This window comes from Arachis hypogaea, chromosome 18, assembly GCF_003086295.3.
Source record: "Arachis hypogaea cultivar Tifrunner chromosome 18, arahy.Tifrunner.gnm2.J5K5, whole genome shotgun sequence".
In the NCBI taxonomy this organism is placed as follows: Eukaryota; Viridiplantae; Streptophyta; class Magnoliopsida; order Fabales; family Fabaceae; genus Arachis; species Arachis hypogaea.
Genome location: NC_092053.1, coordinates 100844454 through 100861910, shown reverse-complemented (window position 1 = coordinate 100861910; position 17457 = coordinate 100844454). Strand labels below are relative to the sequence as shown.

Here is a 17457-nt window from a genome sequence, read left to right as displayed (position 1 = left end):
ATAAATATTACTAAATGTCTAAAATGTAGTAGTGATCAATATTAACGACTTAAACAAACAAATTAAAACATAAAATCTAAATCTTTCTTAGTTTGTCATCTCAATAATATCCAAATTCACGAGGCATAGTCTACTTTATTTATTTAACAAACCTGTAACAAACAATCATATGTTATCCTCAAACAAAAAGGTAAGCCTTTTAGAAATCAAACTAATTAATCACATTGTTCTAAAACTATTCTTTCTTATCACTCTCATTGACCACCAAATCCGAAAGACTCAAAGAATCCATAATCAATAGTATTTTTCACGCAAGGGAAAGGGGGTAAGAACATCAACACCATCACTTGTAGAGGCAGACAACTTCTTTCTCTTCTTATTTTTCTTCTTTTTTTTTTTTTTGCTTCTTCTTTTCGACACTATCAGATAATGCTTTAGGAGTTGTTTCATCATCATCAGCAGTAGAAGGTTCAGCTTCATTGCAATTTTTCTCGGTGTTCTTTTCATTTTATTCCACAAAGTTCATCATAAAAAGCTAAAAAAGAAGTTACAAATTAGTAGAATGTATGATCACATTGCAATTCAAGAAAATGTCCAATTAATTATGGAGGTAGACAACACAATTTTATCAATTTCATGTTAGATATGAACAACTTTTAATAGTACTATAAATGATAAAATTATTGGCATGACATGGTTCTGTTGTAAACTTTTGAGAGAATTAGAACACGATAAAAGTAAGTTAAGGAATAAATCAAATTTTTTACAGGTACAGTGTTAGAAGCTATCAGTGTATTGTGATGAAGGTACCACCAAAAGCCATTTTATCAAACTAGCTAGTGTGATGTCTAGCCACCAAATTGCAGAACCATTCCCTTGATCCAAATAATTTTTAGACATAGATAGAATCTCAAAGTGTCCCTGCATGCAAATTAAAGGAAATCGTGTAAATAAATGGAATATAAGAGAAGAAAATGAAAGAATGACTCACATGAACAAGTGCGCATAAGTTTTTGTTTGTGCATCATATATATGAAATACATTTGAGTTTAGTCTACAAAATTTGGCTTTTGATATATGACCAGAGGTAGAAATTATACAACTAGAGTGATCGCTTGCTTCCCAAAGCTTCAATACCTTTGCGGCCACATCTTGCACCAAATTAAAAAAAAACTAATTCTTGATTCATAATTAACATGTGTAATATAATAGAAATCTTAAAAGTGTGTATGATGTTACCTCTCTAGGATACACAGTCAACTCAAAAGGAACAGGCCTTCCCTGTAACAATCTATCATACAGAGCTTTACACCTAGGACGTAAATCAGAGGTGGCGAGGCGCTACGATCTCTAAAAGTAAAATACATACATATATAACAAGGATAATATATCTAGGCACCTTGAAATAAAAGGGGTACAATTAAAAGAAAACTGATGAGCGGATAATTTATACGCTTTTTGGCACTATTTTTAGTATGTTTTTAGTAGAATCTGGTTACTTTTAGGGATGTTTTCATTAGTTTTTATGTTAAATTCACATTTCTGGACTTTACTATGAGTTTGTGTATTTTTCTGTGATTTCAGGTATTTTCTGGCTGAAATTGAGGGACTTGAGCAAAAATCAGATTCAGAGGTAGAAGAAGGACTGCTGATGCTGTTGGATTCTGACCTCCCTACACTCAAAGTGGATTTTCTGGAGCTACAAAACTCAAAAAGGTGCGCTTCTAATTGCGTTGGAAGGTAGACATCCAGGGCTTTCCAGCAATATATAATAGTTTATACTTTGGCCGAGTTTAGACGATGTAAAAGGGCGTTGAACGCCAGTTCTACGCTGCTGTCTGGAGTTAAACGCCAGAAACAAGTCACAAACCAGAGTTGAACGCCAGAAATACGTTACAACCTGGCGTTCAACTCCAGAAAGAGCCTCTGCACGTGTAACATTCAAGCTCAGTCCAAGCACACACCAAGTGGGCCCCGGAAGTGGATTTATGCATCAATTACTTACTTCTGTAAACCCTAGTGACTAGTTTAGTATAAATAGAACTTTTTATCATTGTATTCGCAGTCTTGGTTACTCCGGTTCCCCTCTAGGGCCGAGACCAATGAACTCCATTATCACTTATGTATTTTCAACGGTAGAGTTTCTACACTCCATAGATTAAGGTGTGGAGCTCTGCTGTTCCTCAAAGATTAATGCAAAGTACTACTGTTTTTCTATTCAATTCAACTTGTTCCGCTTCTAAGATATTCATTCGCACTTCAACCTGAATGTGATGAACGTGACAATCATCATCATTCCCTATGAATGCGTGCCTGACAACCACTTCCGTTCTACCTTTGATTGAATGAGTATCTCTTAGATCTCTTAATCAGAATCTTCGTGGTGTAAGCTAGATTGATGGCGGCATTCATGAGAATCCAGAAAGTCTAAACCTTGTCTGTGGTATTCCGAGTAGGATTCAGGGATTGAATGACTGTGACGAGCTTCAAACTCGCGAGTGCTGGGCGTAGTGACAGACGCAAAAGGAGGGTGAATCCTATTCCAGCATGATCCAGAACCTCAGATGATTAGCCGTGCTGTGACAGAGCATTTGGACCATTTTCACAAGAGGATGGGATGTAGCCATTGACAACGGTGATGCCCTTACATAAAGCCAGCCATGGAAAGGAGTAAGACTGATTGGGTGAAGACAGTAGGAAAGCAGAGATTCAGAGGGATGAAAGCATCTCTATACGCTTATCTGAAATTCTCACCAATGAATTACATAAGTGTTTCTATCCTTATTTTCTATCTATTTATCATTTATGTCCGAAAAATCCATAACTATTTGATATCTGCCTGACTGAGATTTACAAGGTGACCATAGCTTGCTTCATACCAACAATCTCCGTGGGATCGACCCTTACTCACGTAAGGTTTATTACTTGGACGACCCAGTGCACTTGCTGGTTAGTTGTATCGAAGTTGTGATAAAAAGTTGAGATTATAATTGAGCGTACCATGTTGATGGCGCCATTGATGATCACAATTTCGTGCAACAAGTTTTTGGCGCCGTTGCCGGGGATTGTTCGAGTTTGGACAACTGACGGTTCATCTTGTTGCTCAGATTAGATAATTTTCTTTTTGTTTTATTTTCAAAAATTTTTCAAAAACCTTTGAAAAATTTCTCCTTTGTTTTCGAAAAAAAAATGTTTTCAAAAAAAAAATATATTTTTCTTCAGAATTTTTAAGAATGAATTCTAGTGTTTCATGAAGCATGTTGAAGCCTGGCTGGCTGTAAAGCCATGTCTAAATTCTTTTGGACTGGGGTTTCAACTTACCATCACAAAAGAAGAGATTCTCACACACTTAGTTGCTGTATACATGAGAGGTATCTATGTTTGCTGAAGCTTGGCTGGCCATTGGCCATGTCTAGTGTTTTGGACTGGAGCTTTCATTGAAAGCTTGGCTGGCTAGTGAGCCATGTCTAATTCCTGGACTGAAGCTTTAGACTAACAATGCAAGATTCCTGGAATTCATATTAAAAATTTTGGAATCCTTATTTTCCTTTTTCAAAATAATTTTCGAAAAATCCAAAAAAATCATAAAATCATAAAAATCAAAAAATATTTTGTATTTTTTGTTTGAGTCTTGAGTCAGATTTCAAGTTTGGTGTCAATTGCATGTTCATCTTGCATTTTTCGAAAAATTCATGCATTCATGGTGTTCTTCATGATCTTCAAGTTGTTCTTGGTAAGTCTTCTTGTTTGATCTTGATGTTTTCTTGTTTTGCATCTTTTCTTATTTTTCATGTGCATTTTTGCATTCAAAGTGTCTAAACATGAAAGATTTCTAAGTTTGGTGTCTTGCATGTTTTCTTTGCATATAAAAATTTTCAAAAATAAGTCTTGATGTTCATCATGACATTCATAGTGTTCTTGGTGTTCATCTTGACATTCATAGCATTCTTGCATGCATTCATTGTTTTGATCCAAAATTTTCATGCATTGCATCATTTTCATGTTTTTCTCTCTCATCATTAAAAATTCAAAAATAAAAAAATATCTCTCCCTTTTTCACTCATAAATTTTGAAAATTTGAGTTGACTTTTTCAAAAATTTTTAAAATTCAATTGTTTCTTATGAGTCAAATCAAATTTTCAATTTAAAAATCTTATCTTTTTCAAAATCTTTTTCAAAAATCAAATCTTTTTCATTTTCTTAGTTATTTTCGAAAATTTTAAAAATATTTTTCAAAAATCTTTCTCTTACTTTTATCTCATAATTTTCGAAAATATCATCATCAATTAATGTTTTGATTCAAAAATTTCAAGTTTGTTACTTACTTGTTAAGAAAGATTCAAACTTTGAGTTCTAGAATCATATCTTGTGATTTCTTGTGAATCAAGTCATTAATTGTGATTTTAAAAAAATCAAATCTTTTTTCAAAACTAATTTCAATCATATCTTTTCAAAAATATCTTCTTATCTCATCTTTTTCAAAGTTTGATTTTAAAATATCTTCTCTAACCTCCTATCTCCTTATCTTTTCAAAATTGATTTTCAAATTTGTTTCAACTAACTAACTAACTTTTTGTTTGTTTCTTATCTTTTTCAAAACTACCTAACTAACTCTCTCTCTAATTTTCGAAAATATCTTCCCTCTTTTTCAAAATTTCTTTTTAATTAACTAATTATTTTAATTTTTGATTTTAATTTTCGAAAATTACTAACCTTTTTCAAAAACTATTTTCGAAAATCACTAACTCTTTTTCAAAAATTATTTTCGAAAATTCTCCTTCTCTCATCTCCTTCTATTTATTTATTCATCTACTAACACTTCATCTCACCTAAATTCGAACCCCCTCTTCCATCTGTGTTCGAATTTCTTCTTCTTCTTTTCTTATACTCACACTGGGACCTCTATACTGTGGTAAAAAGGACCCCTATTATTATTTTTTTGTTCTCTCTTTTTCATATGAGCAGGAGCAAGGACAAGAACATTTTTGTTGAAGCAGATCCAGAACCTGAAAGGACTCTGAAAAGGAAACTAAGAGAAGCTAAATTACAACAATCCAGCAAGCACCTTTCAGAAATTTTCGAACAAGAAGAGGAGATGGCAGCCGAAAATAATAATAATGCAAGGAGGATGCTTGGTGACTTTACTGCACCTAATTCCAATTTACATGGAAGAAGCATCTCCATTCCTGCTATTGGAGCAAACAATTTTGAGCTGAAACCTCAGCTAGTTTCTCTGATGCAGCAGAACTGCAAGTTTCATGGACTTCCATCTGAAGATCCTTTTCAGTTCTTAACTGAATTCTTGCAGATCTGTGATACTGTTAAGACTAATGGAGTAGATCCTGAAGTCTACAGGCTCATGCTTTTCCCTTTTGCTGTAAGAGACAGAGCTAGAGTGTGGTTGGACTCTCAACCCAAAGACAGCCTGAACTCTTGGGATAAGCTGGTCACGGCTTTCTTAGCCAAGTTCTTTCCTCCTCAAAAGTTGAGCAAGCTTAGAGTGGATGTTCAAACCTTCAGACAGAAAGAAGGTGAATCCCTCTATGAAGCTTGGGAAAGATACAAGCAGCTGACCAAAAAGTGTCCTTCTGACATGCTTTCAGAATGGACCATCTGGATATATTCTATGATGGTTTATCTGAGCTATCAAAGATGTCATTGGATACTTCTGCAGGTGGATCCATTCACCTAAAGAAAATGCCTGCAGAAGCTCAAGAACTCATTGACACGGTTGCTAATAACCAGTTCATGTACACTTCTGAGAGGAATCCTATGAGTAATGGGACGCCTATGAAGAAGGGAGTTCTTGAAATTGATACTCTGAATGCCATATTGGCTCAGAATAAAATATTGACTCAGCAAGTCAATATGATTTCTCAGAGTCTGAATGGAATGCAAGCTGCATCCAACAGTACTCAAGAGGCATCTTCTGAAGAAGAAGCTTATGATCCTGAAAACCCTGCAATAGCAGAGGTAAATTATATGGGTGAACCTTATGGAAACACATATAATCCATCATGGAGAAATCACCCAAATCTCTCATGGAATGATCAAAAGCCTCAACAAGGCTTTAATAATGGTGGAAGATATAGGTTTAACAATAGCAAACCTTTTCCATCATCCACTCAGCAACAGACAGAGAACTCTGAACAAAACACATCTAATTTAGCAAACTTAGTCTCTGATCTATCTAAGGCCACTGTAAGTTTCATGAATGAAACAAGGTCATCCATTAGTAATTTGGAGGCACAAGTGGGCCAGCTGAGTAAAAGGATCACTGAAATCCCTCCTAGTACTCTCCCAAGCAATACAGAAGAGAATCCAAAAGGAGAGTGCAAGGCCATTGAATTAATTACCATGGCCGAACCTATAAGGGAAGGAGAGGACGTGAACCCCAAGGAGGAAGACCTCCTGGGACGTCTAGTGATCAATAAGGAGTTTTCCTCTGAGGAACCAAAGGAATCTGAGACTCATCTAGAGACCATAGAGATTCCATTGAACCTCCTTATGCCATTCATGAGCTCTGATGAGTATTCCTCTTCTGAAGAGAATGAGGATGTTACTGAAGAGCAAGTTACCAAGTACCTTGGTGCAATCATGAAGCTGAATGCCAAATTATTTGGTATTGAGACTTGGGAAGATGAACCTCCCTTGTTCGCCAATGAACTAAGTGATCTGGATCAACTGACATTGCCTCAGAAGAAACAGGATCCTGGAAAGTTCATAATACCTTGTACCATAGGCAACATGATCTTTGAAAAGGCTCTGTGTGACCTTGGTTCAGGAATAAACCTTATGCCTCTCTCTGTAATAGAGAAACTGGGAATCTATGGGGTGCAAGCTGCTAAAATCTCATTAGAGATGGCAGACAATTCAAGAAAACAGGCTTATGGACAAGTAGAGGACGTGTTAGTAAAGGTTGAAGGCCTTTACATCCCTGCTGACTTCATAGTCCTAGATACTGAGAAGGATAAGGATGAATTCATCATCCTTAGAAGACCCTTCCTAGCCACAGCAAGAGCTGTGATTGATGTGGACAGAGGAGAATTAGTCCTTCAATTGAATAAGGACTCCCTTGAGTTTAAAACTCAAGGACATCCTTCTGTAAACATGGAGAGGAAGCATAAAAAGCTTCTCTCAAAGCAGAGTCAACCAGAGCCCCCACAGTCAAACTCTAAGTTTGGTGTTGAACTTCCATATCCCAACTCTAAGTTTGGTGTTGGGAAGTCTCAACAAAGCTCTGCACATCTGTGAGGCTCCATGAGAGCCCACTATCAAGCTATTGACATTAAAGAAGCGCTTGTTGGGAAGCAACCCAATGTTTAATTATCTAATTTTATTGTTATTTCATGTTTTATTAGGTTCATGATCATGTGGAATCACAAAATAAATATAAAAATTGAAAACGGAATCAAAAACAGCAGAAGAAAAATCACACCCTGGAGGAAGACCTTACTGGCGTTTGAACGCTAGTAAGAAGCATCTGGCTGGCATTCAACGCCAGAACAAAGCATGGTTCTGGCGCTGAACGCCCAAAATGGGCAGCATCTGGGCGTTTGAACGCCAAAATTGCATCCCTGGAGAAGAGCTGGCGCTGAACGCCCAGAACAACCATGGTTCTGGTGTTCAACGCCAGAAATAGGCAACAAATGGGCGTTCAACGCCCAGAACAAGCACCAATCTGGCGCTGAACACCCAGAGTTGTGTGCAAGGGCATTTTGCATGCCTAATTTGGTGCAAGGTTGTAAATCCTTAAACACCTCAGGATCTGTGGACCCCACAGGATCCCCACCTACCTCCACTCACTTCTTCTCACCCCTCTTTCACACAATCCCATAAACACTCTTCCCCAAAACTCTTTACTAATCACCTCAATCTCTCTTCCCTATCACCACTTCACCACTCACATCCATCCACTCTTCCCATAAACCTACCTCATAAACTCCACTTCAAAATTCAAAATCAATTTCCCACCCAAAACCCACCCTTATGGCCGAACCTTACCCCCCTCCCTTCCCTATATATAGCCCTCCATTCTTCCTCATTTTCACACAACACAACCCTCTCTTCTCTTCTTGGCCGAATACACCACTCCCTCTTCTCCTCCATATTTTCTTCTTCTTCTTCATCTATTCTTTCTTCTCTTGCTCGAGGGCGAGCAAAATTCTAAGTTTGGTGTGGTAAAAGCATAAGCTTTTTGTTTTTCCATTACCATTGATGGCACCTAAGACCGGAGAATCCTCTAGAAAAGGGAAAGGGAAGACAAAAGCTTCCACCTCCGAGTCATGGGAGATGGAAAGATTCATCTCCAAAGCTCATCAAGACCACTTCTATGATGTTGTGGCCAAGAAGAAGGTGATCCCTGAGGTCCCTTTCAAGCTCAAGAAGAATGAGTATCCGGAGATCCGACATGAAATCCAAAGAAAAGGTTGGGAAGTTCTAACAAAACCCATCCAACAAGTTGGCATCCTAATGGTTCAAGAGTTCTATGCCAATGCATGGATCACTAGGAACCATGATCAAAGTAAGAACCCGGATCCAAAGAATTATGTCACCATGGTTCGGGGGAAATACTTAGATTTTAGTCTGGAAAATGTGAGGTTGGCGTTTGACTTGCCTATGATGCAAGGAGATGCACGCCCCTACACTAGAAGGGTCAACTTTAATCAAAGGTTGGACCAAGTCCTCATGGACATATGTGTGGAAGGAGCTCAATGGAAGATTGACTCCAAAGGCAAGCCGGTTCAACTAAGAAGACTGGACCTCAAGCCTGTAGCTAGAGGATGGTTAGAGTTCATACAACGCTCCATCATCCCCACCAGCAACCGATCCGAAGTTACTGTGGATTGGGCCATCATGATTCATAGCATCATGATTGGAGAGGAAGTAGAAGTTCATGAAGTCATCTCCCTTGAACTCTACAAAATAGCCGAAAAGTCCTCCCCCATGGCAAGGCTAGCTTTTCCTCATCTTATTTGCCATCTATGTTACTCAGCTGGAGCTTTCATAGAAGGAGACATTCCCATTGAGGAAGAAAAGCCCATCACTAAGAAAAGGATGGAGCAAGCAAGAGAGCCCATTCATGGAGCTCAAGAGGCGCATGAAGCTCATCACCATGAGATCCCGGAGATGCCTCAAATGCATTTTCCTCCACAAAACTATTGGGAGCAAATCAACACCTCCCTAGGAGAATTAAGTTCCAACATGGGACAATTAAGGGTGGAACATCAAGAGCACTCCATCATCCTTCATGAAATAAGAGAAGATCAAAAAGCAACGAGGGAGGAGCAACAAAGACAAGGAAGAGACATAGAAGAGCTCAAGGACATCATAGGATCCTCATGAAGGAAACGCCACCATCACTAAGGTGGACTCACTCCTTGTTCTTACTTTCTCTATTTTTCGTTTTCTATGTTAAGTGCTTATCCATGTTTGTGTCTTCATTACATGATCATTAGTAGTTAGTAACTATGTCTTAAAGTTATGAATGTCCTATGAATCCATCACCTCTCTTAAATGAAAACTATTTTAATTCAAAAGAACAAGAAATACATGAGTTTCGAATTTATCCTTGAACTTAGTTTAATTATATTGATGTGGTGACAATGCTTCTTGTTTTCTGAATGAATGCTTAAACAGTGCATATGTCTTTTGAAGTTGTTGTTTAAGAATGTTAAATATGTTGGCTCTTAAAAGAATGATGACAAGGAGACATGTTATTTGATAATCTGAAAAATCATAAAAATGATTCTTGAAGCAAGAAAAAGCAGCAAAGAACAAAGCTTGCAGAAAAAAAAAAGAAAAAAAATATAGGCGAAAAAAAAAATTTAGAACGAAAAAGAAAAAGCAAGCAGAAAAAGCCAAAAGCTCTTAAAACCAAGAGGCAAGAGCAAAAAGCCAGTAACCCTTAAAACCAAAAGGCAAGGGTAAGAAAAAGGATCCCAAGGCTTTGAGCATCAGTGGATAGGAGGGCCTAAAGGAATAAAATCCTGGCCTAAGCGGCTAAACCAAGCTGTCCCTAACCATGTGCTTGTGGTGTGAAGGTGTCAAGTGAAAACTTGAGACTGAGCGGTTAAAGTCAAGGTCCAAAGTAAAAGGAGAGTGTGCTTAAGAACCCTGGACACCTCTAATTGGGGACTTTAGCAAAGCTGAGTTACAATCTGAAAAGGTTCACCCAATTATGTGTCTGTGGCATTTATGTATCCGGTGGTAATACTGGAAAACAAAGTGCTTAGGGCCACGGCCAAGACTCATAAAATAGCTGTGTTCAAGAATCATCATACTGAACTAGGAGAATCAATAACACTATCTAAACTCTGAGTTCCCATAGATGCCAATCATTCTGAACTTCAATGGATAAAGTGAGATGCCAAAACTATTCAAGAGGCAAAAAGCTACAAGTCCCGCTCATTTAATTAGAGCTATGTTTCATTGATAGTTTGTAATTTATAGTATATTCTCTTCTTTTTATCCTATTTGATTTTCAGTTGCTTGGGGACAAGCAACAATTTAAGTTTGGTGTTGTGATGAGCGGATAATTTATACGTTTTTTGGCACTGTTTTTAGTATGTTTTTAGTAGAATATGGTTACTTTTAGAGATGTTTTCATTAGTTTTTATGTTAAATTCACATTTCTAGACTTTATTATGAGTTTGTGTGTTTTTCTGTGATTTCGGGTATTTTCTGGCTGAAATTGAGGGACTTGAGCAAAAATCAGATTCAGAGGTAGAAGAAGGACTGCTGATGTTGTTGGATTCTGACCTTCCTACACTCAAAGTGGATTTTCTGGAGCTACAGAACTCAAAAAGGTGTGCTTCCAATTGCGTTGGAAAGTAGACATCCAGGGATTTCCAGCAATGTATAATAGTCCATACTTTGGTCGAGTTTAGACGACGTAAAAGGGCGTTAAACACCAGTTCTATGCTGCTGTCTGGAGTTAAACGCCAGAAACAAGTCACAAACCAGAGTTGAACGCCAGAAATACGTTACAACCTGGCGTTCAACTCCAGAAAGAGCCTCTGCACATGTAACATTCAAGCTCAGCCCAAGCACACACCAAGTGGGTCCCAGAAGTGGATTTATGCATCAATTACTTACTTCTGTAAACCCTAGTGACTAGTTTAGTATAAATAGAACTTTTTATCATTGTATTCGCAATCTTGGTTACTCCGGTTCCCCTCTGGGGCCGAGACCAATGAACTCCATTATCACTTATGTATTTTCAATGGTAGAGTTTCTACACTCCATAGATTAAGGTGTGGAGCTCTGCTGTTCCTCAAAGATTAATGTAAAGTACTATTGTTTTTCTATTCAATTCAACTTGTTCCGCTTCTAAGATATTCATTCGCACTTCAACCTGAATGTGATGAACGTGACAATCATCATCATTTTCTATGAACGCGTGCCTGACAACCACTTCCGTTCTACCTTTGATTGAATGAGTATCTCTTAGATCTCTTAATCAGAATCTTCGTGGTGTAAGCTAGATTGATGGCGGCATTCATGAGAATCCAGAAAGTCTAAACCTTGTCTGTGGTATTCCGAGTAGGATTTAGGGATTGAATGACTGTGACGAGCTTCAAACTCGCGAGTGCTGGGCGTAGTGACAGACGCAAAAGGAGGGTGAATCCTATTCCAGCATGATCGAGAACCTCAGATGATTAGCCGTACTGTGACAGAGCATTTGGACCATTTTCACAAGAGGATGGGATGTAGCCATTGACAATGGTGATGCCCTTACATAAAGCCAGCCATGGAAAGGAGTAAGACTGATTGGGTGAAGACAGCAGGAAAGCAGAGATTCAGAGGGCCGAAAGCATCTCTATACGCTTATCTGAAATTCTCACCAATGAATTACATAAGTGTTTCTATCCTTATTTTCTATCTATTTATCATTTATGTTCGAAAACTCCATAACTATTTGATATCCACCTGACTGAGATTTACAAGGTGACCATAGCTTGCTTCCTACCAACAATCTCTGTGGGATCGACCTTACTCACGTAAGGTTTATTACTTGGACGACCCAGTGCACTTGCTGGTTAGTTGTATCGAAGTTGTGATAGAAAGTTGAGATTACAATTGAGCGTACCATGTTGATGGCGCCATTGATGATCACAATTTCGTGCACCAAAAACCGAAGATGCATTGCTCATGAAAAATTATAAGACAGAAAGCTTATACAGAAAATCAAAAGACAAATATATACAGAGTTCCAACGGATAATTATAACCAAGCTCTAGACTCAACCTGCGAAGCAAAGACTAGCCAGAGTATACATATACATATATACAATCCAAAAAATAAAGGTTTAGAGAAGTATTATAAGATCTCTGAATATTTCAAAAAGATCCTTGAATTGAAAAGAAAAAGAAAAAGAGAGAAAGGATAAAGCAAGAAAGAAAAAAGTATGAAGAGATCAAAAGAGATTCAAAGAATAATAAAGCTCTGAGCATCAATAGCTAGAGCCCAGTTATGTTCATGTGGTGTTTATTTTCCAATGAGAGGCTTAAGTAATTAGATCCGAGGGGTGCTTTATCACCCGGTAACTTAGGCCAACTGGCTCGAGATTATCAGTCAAAAGCCCACTATCAAGAGCCACCTTAAGATGAAGCACTTAAGGTTAACAATTGAAATATCTCTCTCGGTAAAAAAGTAAGAATTAAAGTAATTTAAGGATCAACCAAAAATTAAGAAAAGGAATCTCATACTACCATTCAAACTTAAGCTTTTGAGAAGTCATCGCTCCCAAGACTTCAAGACTCATTAAGAAAGAAAAGTCTGTTTGTGATCACAAGGCTATTAAACCCCATTGTTAATAAGGACATGAATTTTCAAGGGCATTCAATTCTTCTTCATTAGATCCAATTCATTTTCTTTTCCTTTTTTCTTGAGGAGAAGCAAAGTTTTAAGGTTGTTATTGTGATGCGTTCACATTTTAGTACTTTTTCTTACCTTAACTTCTTGTTTTCTTAGATTTAATCATAGGTTCTTCTTCTTCTAATCTTATCCTTTTTAATTATAATTTGCTACTAACATATTTTTTAAGTATTTTTTAAAGAAACACAGAATTAGGATAAGAAAATCAAGTAGCCAAGAAAGTACAATCAAAAGGGAAGGCATAGGGCAAGGCATGCAATCAAAGTATATAAGGATCAAAGCTATGCAAATCATGCAGCACAGTAAGCATGCCACACCACTAGGGGGCATGCAACGCCCCTTAAGCAAGCAAGCATGGCATGCCATGCCAAGATAAAGGCGTGAAACACCCTAGAAAAGAAGCAAAGCTGGCGTGCCATGGCAAGGAGGGCATGCAACGCACCCTGGAGGTTAAGGCAGGGGCGCTCCATGCCATGCAGGGTGTAAAACCTGGTTAAATAGCAATTATGACTGAAGAAGGTTAAGAAATTAAAATTCATAATTTCGAGAAGTAAAAATAATTAGAATAAAATTAAAACACTAATCTTAAAGATTTTGCCCCAAAATTGGCCCAACGGGCTAAAACGAGTGAACTAGGCCTAAGTTGAGTCCAAGCTCACATATATATAACACTCTAACCAGTTTCAGCACAGTTCCCACTGAGAGTGAGGGAGGCACGGATAGGAGAAGAAGAGAGTGAGAAATCCTAACTTCCTTGATCTTCAATCCCTCATAACTTTGTTTCCGAAGTTTCGATCGCTGCACTGTTTGTGGCCACGCGAAGCCCGTCTCCTCCTCTTCATTTCTATCTAAAAACTTTGGTAAGAATCTCCCTCACTAAATTGCAATTTCATTTTTCTCATGAGAATCACATTTTTGGCTTGTCTGTTCATGAAACTTGGTGATTCTTGTGTTTAGGTGGAGCTCTATCTTGAACTCTAGCAAGGTTTCATCACCAATTTTAGTGGATAAAGGTAAGAGCTACTTTTTTCATGTGTTCATGACGTTTTATAAAGCTCTAGTGATTGAATATTGTGTATGTTATGTGAAAATAATGTAGATTGGTATTAGAGGCATTAAGTTGATCATTGGTGGTGCTTGATCTTGGTGGAGGTGAACTTGGAGCCTAAACTTGGTCAAATTCAAGAATTAAAGGTTTGATCTTGGCTTCCTAGAGGTACGGTTTAAGTTTCATTTAAATACCATGTAATGTGATATGAAGTCCTAGGCTAGATGCCCCTAGGAATAAGCTTGACTTGTGTAATTGGGTGGAATTAAATTTTTGTAATTGGTGAATTGTTGAATTTGATTTTGGATGGTGATTGTATGTTTATGTTTTATAAGTTAAATTGATGAATGTTAGGTTGGAGGCCGTGAATTTTGGGCCTGAGGCCATGAAAGGTAAGCTTGGTAAATTGATGGAATGAATTGAATGTTTATGCATGAAATTCAAGGTGTGAAAATGATGATTCAGAATTATAATGTGTAAATTAAATAGGATTGAATTTGATGGATAGTAAAGGAGTGAATTGAGATAGTTGGGAGGTATTATATTGATGTAGAAAACTGATGTGGTTTGTGAACCTCTTGGAAATTAGTAAATTCTGTTTTTGGATAAAAACTAGTTTTTGGCCAACTTTAGCAGACTGTAATTCGGTCCTTGGAGTTGAAAATTCAGCAAAATTAAATTTTTATAAAAATTTAATCAATGATCTTTCCAACGGTTCAAGCATGGTTGAAAAATGAGTTTTGTATAAAAAATTATGAAAGTTCAAAATTTGGGTTGAAAAATTGAATTTCTGCAACATATAAGCTTTTTGAAAATTTGGCAGTCATGCGTATATGCCAGTGTCATGCAACGCGGATAAACGGTTCTGTCCAGTACTCTCGTGTACACGAGTGTGGTCTGCGTACGTGATAAACCACAATTTTATGGTAAATTTTGGGTCGAAATGAGTGGATTTTATCAAGGTTTAATTACTTTGTTGGTTTCTATAGTTTTGCAAAATTTTTAATTAGGTCCTTATAATTTTTTTCTTTTTAATTGAGTCCTTGCACTAAATTTTTTTTTAATTGAGTCCCTATACTTTTTTTTCCTTTTATTTGGGTCCCTGCACCATTTTTTTTAGTTGGGTCCCTATACAATTAAACCAATTACTGTTAAGAGGGAGCTAATTGAGAAAAAAAATTGGTGCAGGGACCAAATCAAAAGGAAAAAAAGTATAGGGACCTAATTGAAAATTTCACGAAACTATAGGGACCAATAGAGTAATTAAACCTTTTATCAACCTATCTTGTATATTTATTCACTGAAAAAGCATAGTTTTGTGAATTTCTCCTAATTGTACTTAATGATTAAAAACATACTTTTTAGACTCTTAAATTACTAAATTTAATTCACTTTAATTTCATTGGATGCCTTAATATGTTTGTTGAGTGATTTTAGGATTAGAAGGCAAATATGGCTTGAAGAAGTGGAGAAAAAACATGTAAAAGTGGAGAATTCATGAAGAAATGGAGTTTGGAGTTCTTCATGGTCATGTGTACGCATGTCTTATGTGTACGCATGAATTTCAAGTTGCGTGTACGCATTCCTTGCGCGTACGCGTATGCATGGCAGATGCGTACGCATGACTGTCAACACGTAATTTACTTAAGTAAACACATGAGTCGCGATTTTAGGGCTTTTCTAGGTCTAATCTAACTCATTTCTCAAGTATTTGAAGCTATTCTCAAGGAGGATAAGTGGGAAACCATTAATATAATTGAGGTCATGTTTTAGGTTAGAATTCTAGAGAGAGGTGCTCTCTCTTCTCTCTAGAAATTAGGATTTTAGATTTAGTTTTTCCCTTAGTTTAGGTTTTTAATTCTTGTTTTGATTTAGTTTTCTTGACTTTTTATTGTTCTAGCATCTTAATTCTTGTAGTTTTACTTGCTATTTTCTTTATTTTGTTACTCTCATTTTTATGAACTCTTGTTAAATTTTGATTTCTTTTAAAACAATTTATATTTTCATGCTTATTGTTTCTCTTTTTAATTATTGTTATTGCTTTCTTGCATTTTGTAGTTTGAGATTTTATTATTCTTGCAATTTTATCATATTTTACTTTTATGCCTTTCAAGTGTTTGTGAAAATGATTCTCTTAGTTTTAGGGTAGATTTTTACACTCGTAGCTTGGTATTGAGTATTTGAGGTGACTTTAAGGTACTAATGTCCGAATTGATTGTTAATTTGGAGATTTTAATTAATCTTGTTTTCATAAACGAGTAAGACCTATAGATTGAGATTGGTTAAGTCCGGTTGACTTATCTCATCACCATTTAGATGTTGACTAATTGAGTTTGCTCTTTTGGACTAATTAGTGATTTCACAATTAAATAGAAAATAGATATAAAGTTCAATGGTTATTAACTTATTATTTGGCCAAATAATAAACTTTTTTTGGTCTAATTATTGTCTGCATAAATAATAAGTATTGGTTTATTTTTAATCATCGGTGTATATAGTTATTATTAATATATATATATGATTTGGCCAAATATAGACATTTTTTTAGAATGACCAATATTCATATAAATTATATATCACCATATTTCTAATGTTTTAAAATGAATCAGTTAATTTTACAAAAACATTACCTTAATAGTATAATATTCAACTAATTTATTTTAAAATTCATAAAATAAATAGATATAATAATACAAATTATTATTAATTTTCTTGTGTAACAAATCAAATGCTTACGTAGCACAAAAATAATAAACAAAATAAATGAACACAATATATAATAATCATATAATATTGTGAGATCGCTTTGGTACTTACATATTACACATGAAGAATTAACAATTTCATTATTATGTGATAAAATTGTATTTACAATAAACCATAACAGGAATCAAATTCCAAACAAAAAAAAATTATATAACACCAGCTACTCATGAATATATATTCATACTGTAAAATTTATTTATTTATTTTAATGCAAAAATAACTAAATCTATATTCATATATAAAAAGAATACGAATGAATCTTTATACGAACCGAAAACATGTTGTAGGAAATAAGTAGTATGACCATAATCCAATTAATTATGTGTCAAATAATTTGTTATTGTTATTATATTAAAATGTTAATATAATAATGTCATTGATTAAATTTAGAGATTTATCATTGTGATAGTGATCACAATATTGAGAGATGAATCTTTTATAATTTAATTTAAATTGTTCTTGGTCATAGGATTATTAAAAAGGACATTAATAATTCGAAAAGATCAATATATATATAATGGTCTTCATTGGATGAAGATTAATAGATCTCATTTATTAAATTATATATATAGATGGTGCATATAAAGATATGACCATTGAACTGGCTCACTTTGAGAATTTCTAATGGTTATAATTACCGTATATTTGTCAATAGGATATTCTCAAGATGAACATGGTAATAGAGTTTCCTTTGACCTGTGACTGTCATAGTAATTAACAATGTATTTATTATACTTTGATTCCGGACACCTAATACCCTAGGG

At 35.8% G+C, this 17457-nt stretch overlaps 1 non-coding gene across 1 annotated transcript; it reads right to left on the bottom strand.

The window, feature by feature from the left end:
- Positions 1-5491: 5491 nt before the first annotated feature.
- LOC112774315 (small nucleolar RNA R71) lies at positions 5492-5599 on the bottom strand. The gene has a single exon (XR_003188810.1). It is a non-coding gene; the product is annotated as a small nucleolar RNA R71 (small nucleolar RNA).
- Between the last annotated feature and the right edge of the window lie 11858 nt (positions 5600-17457).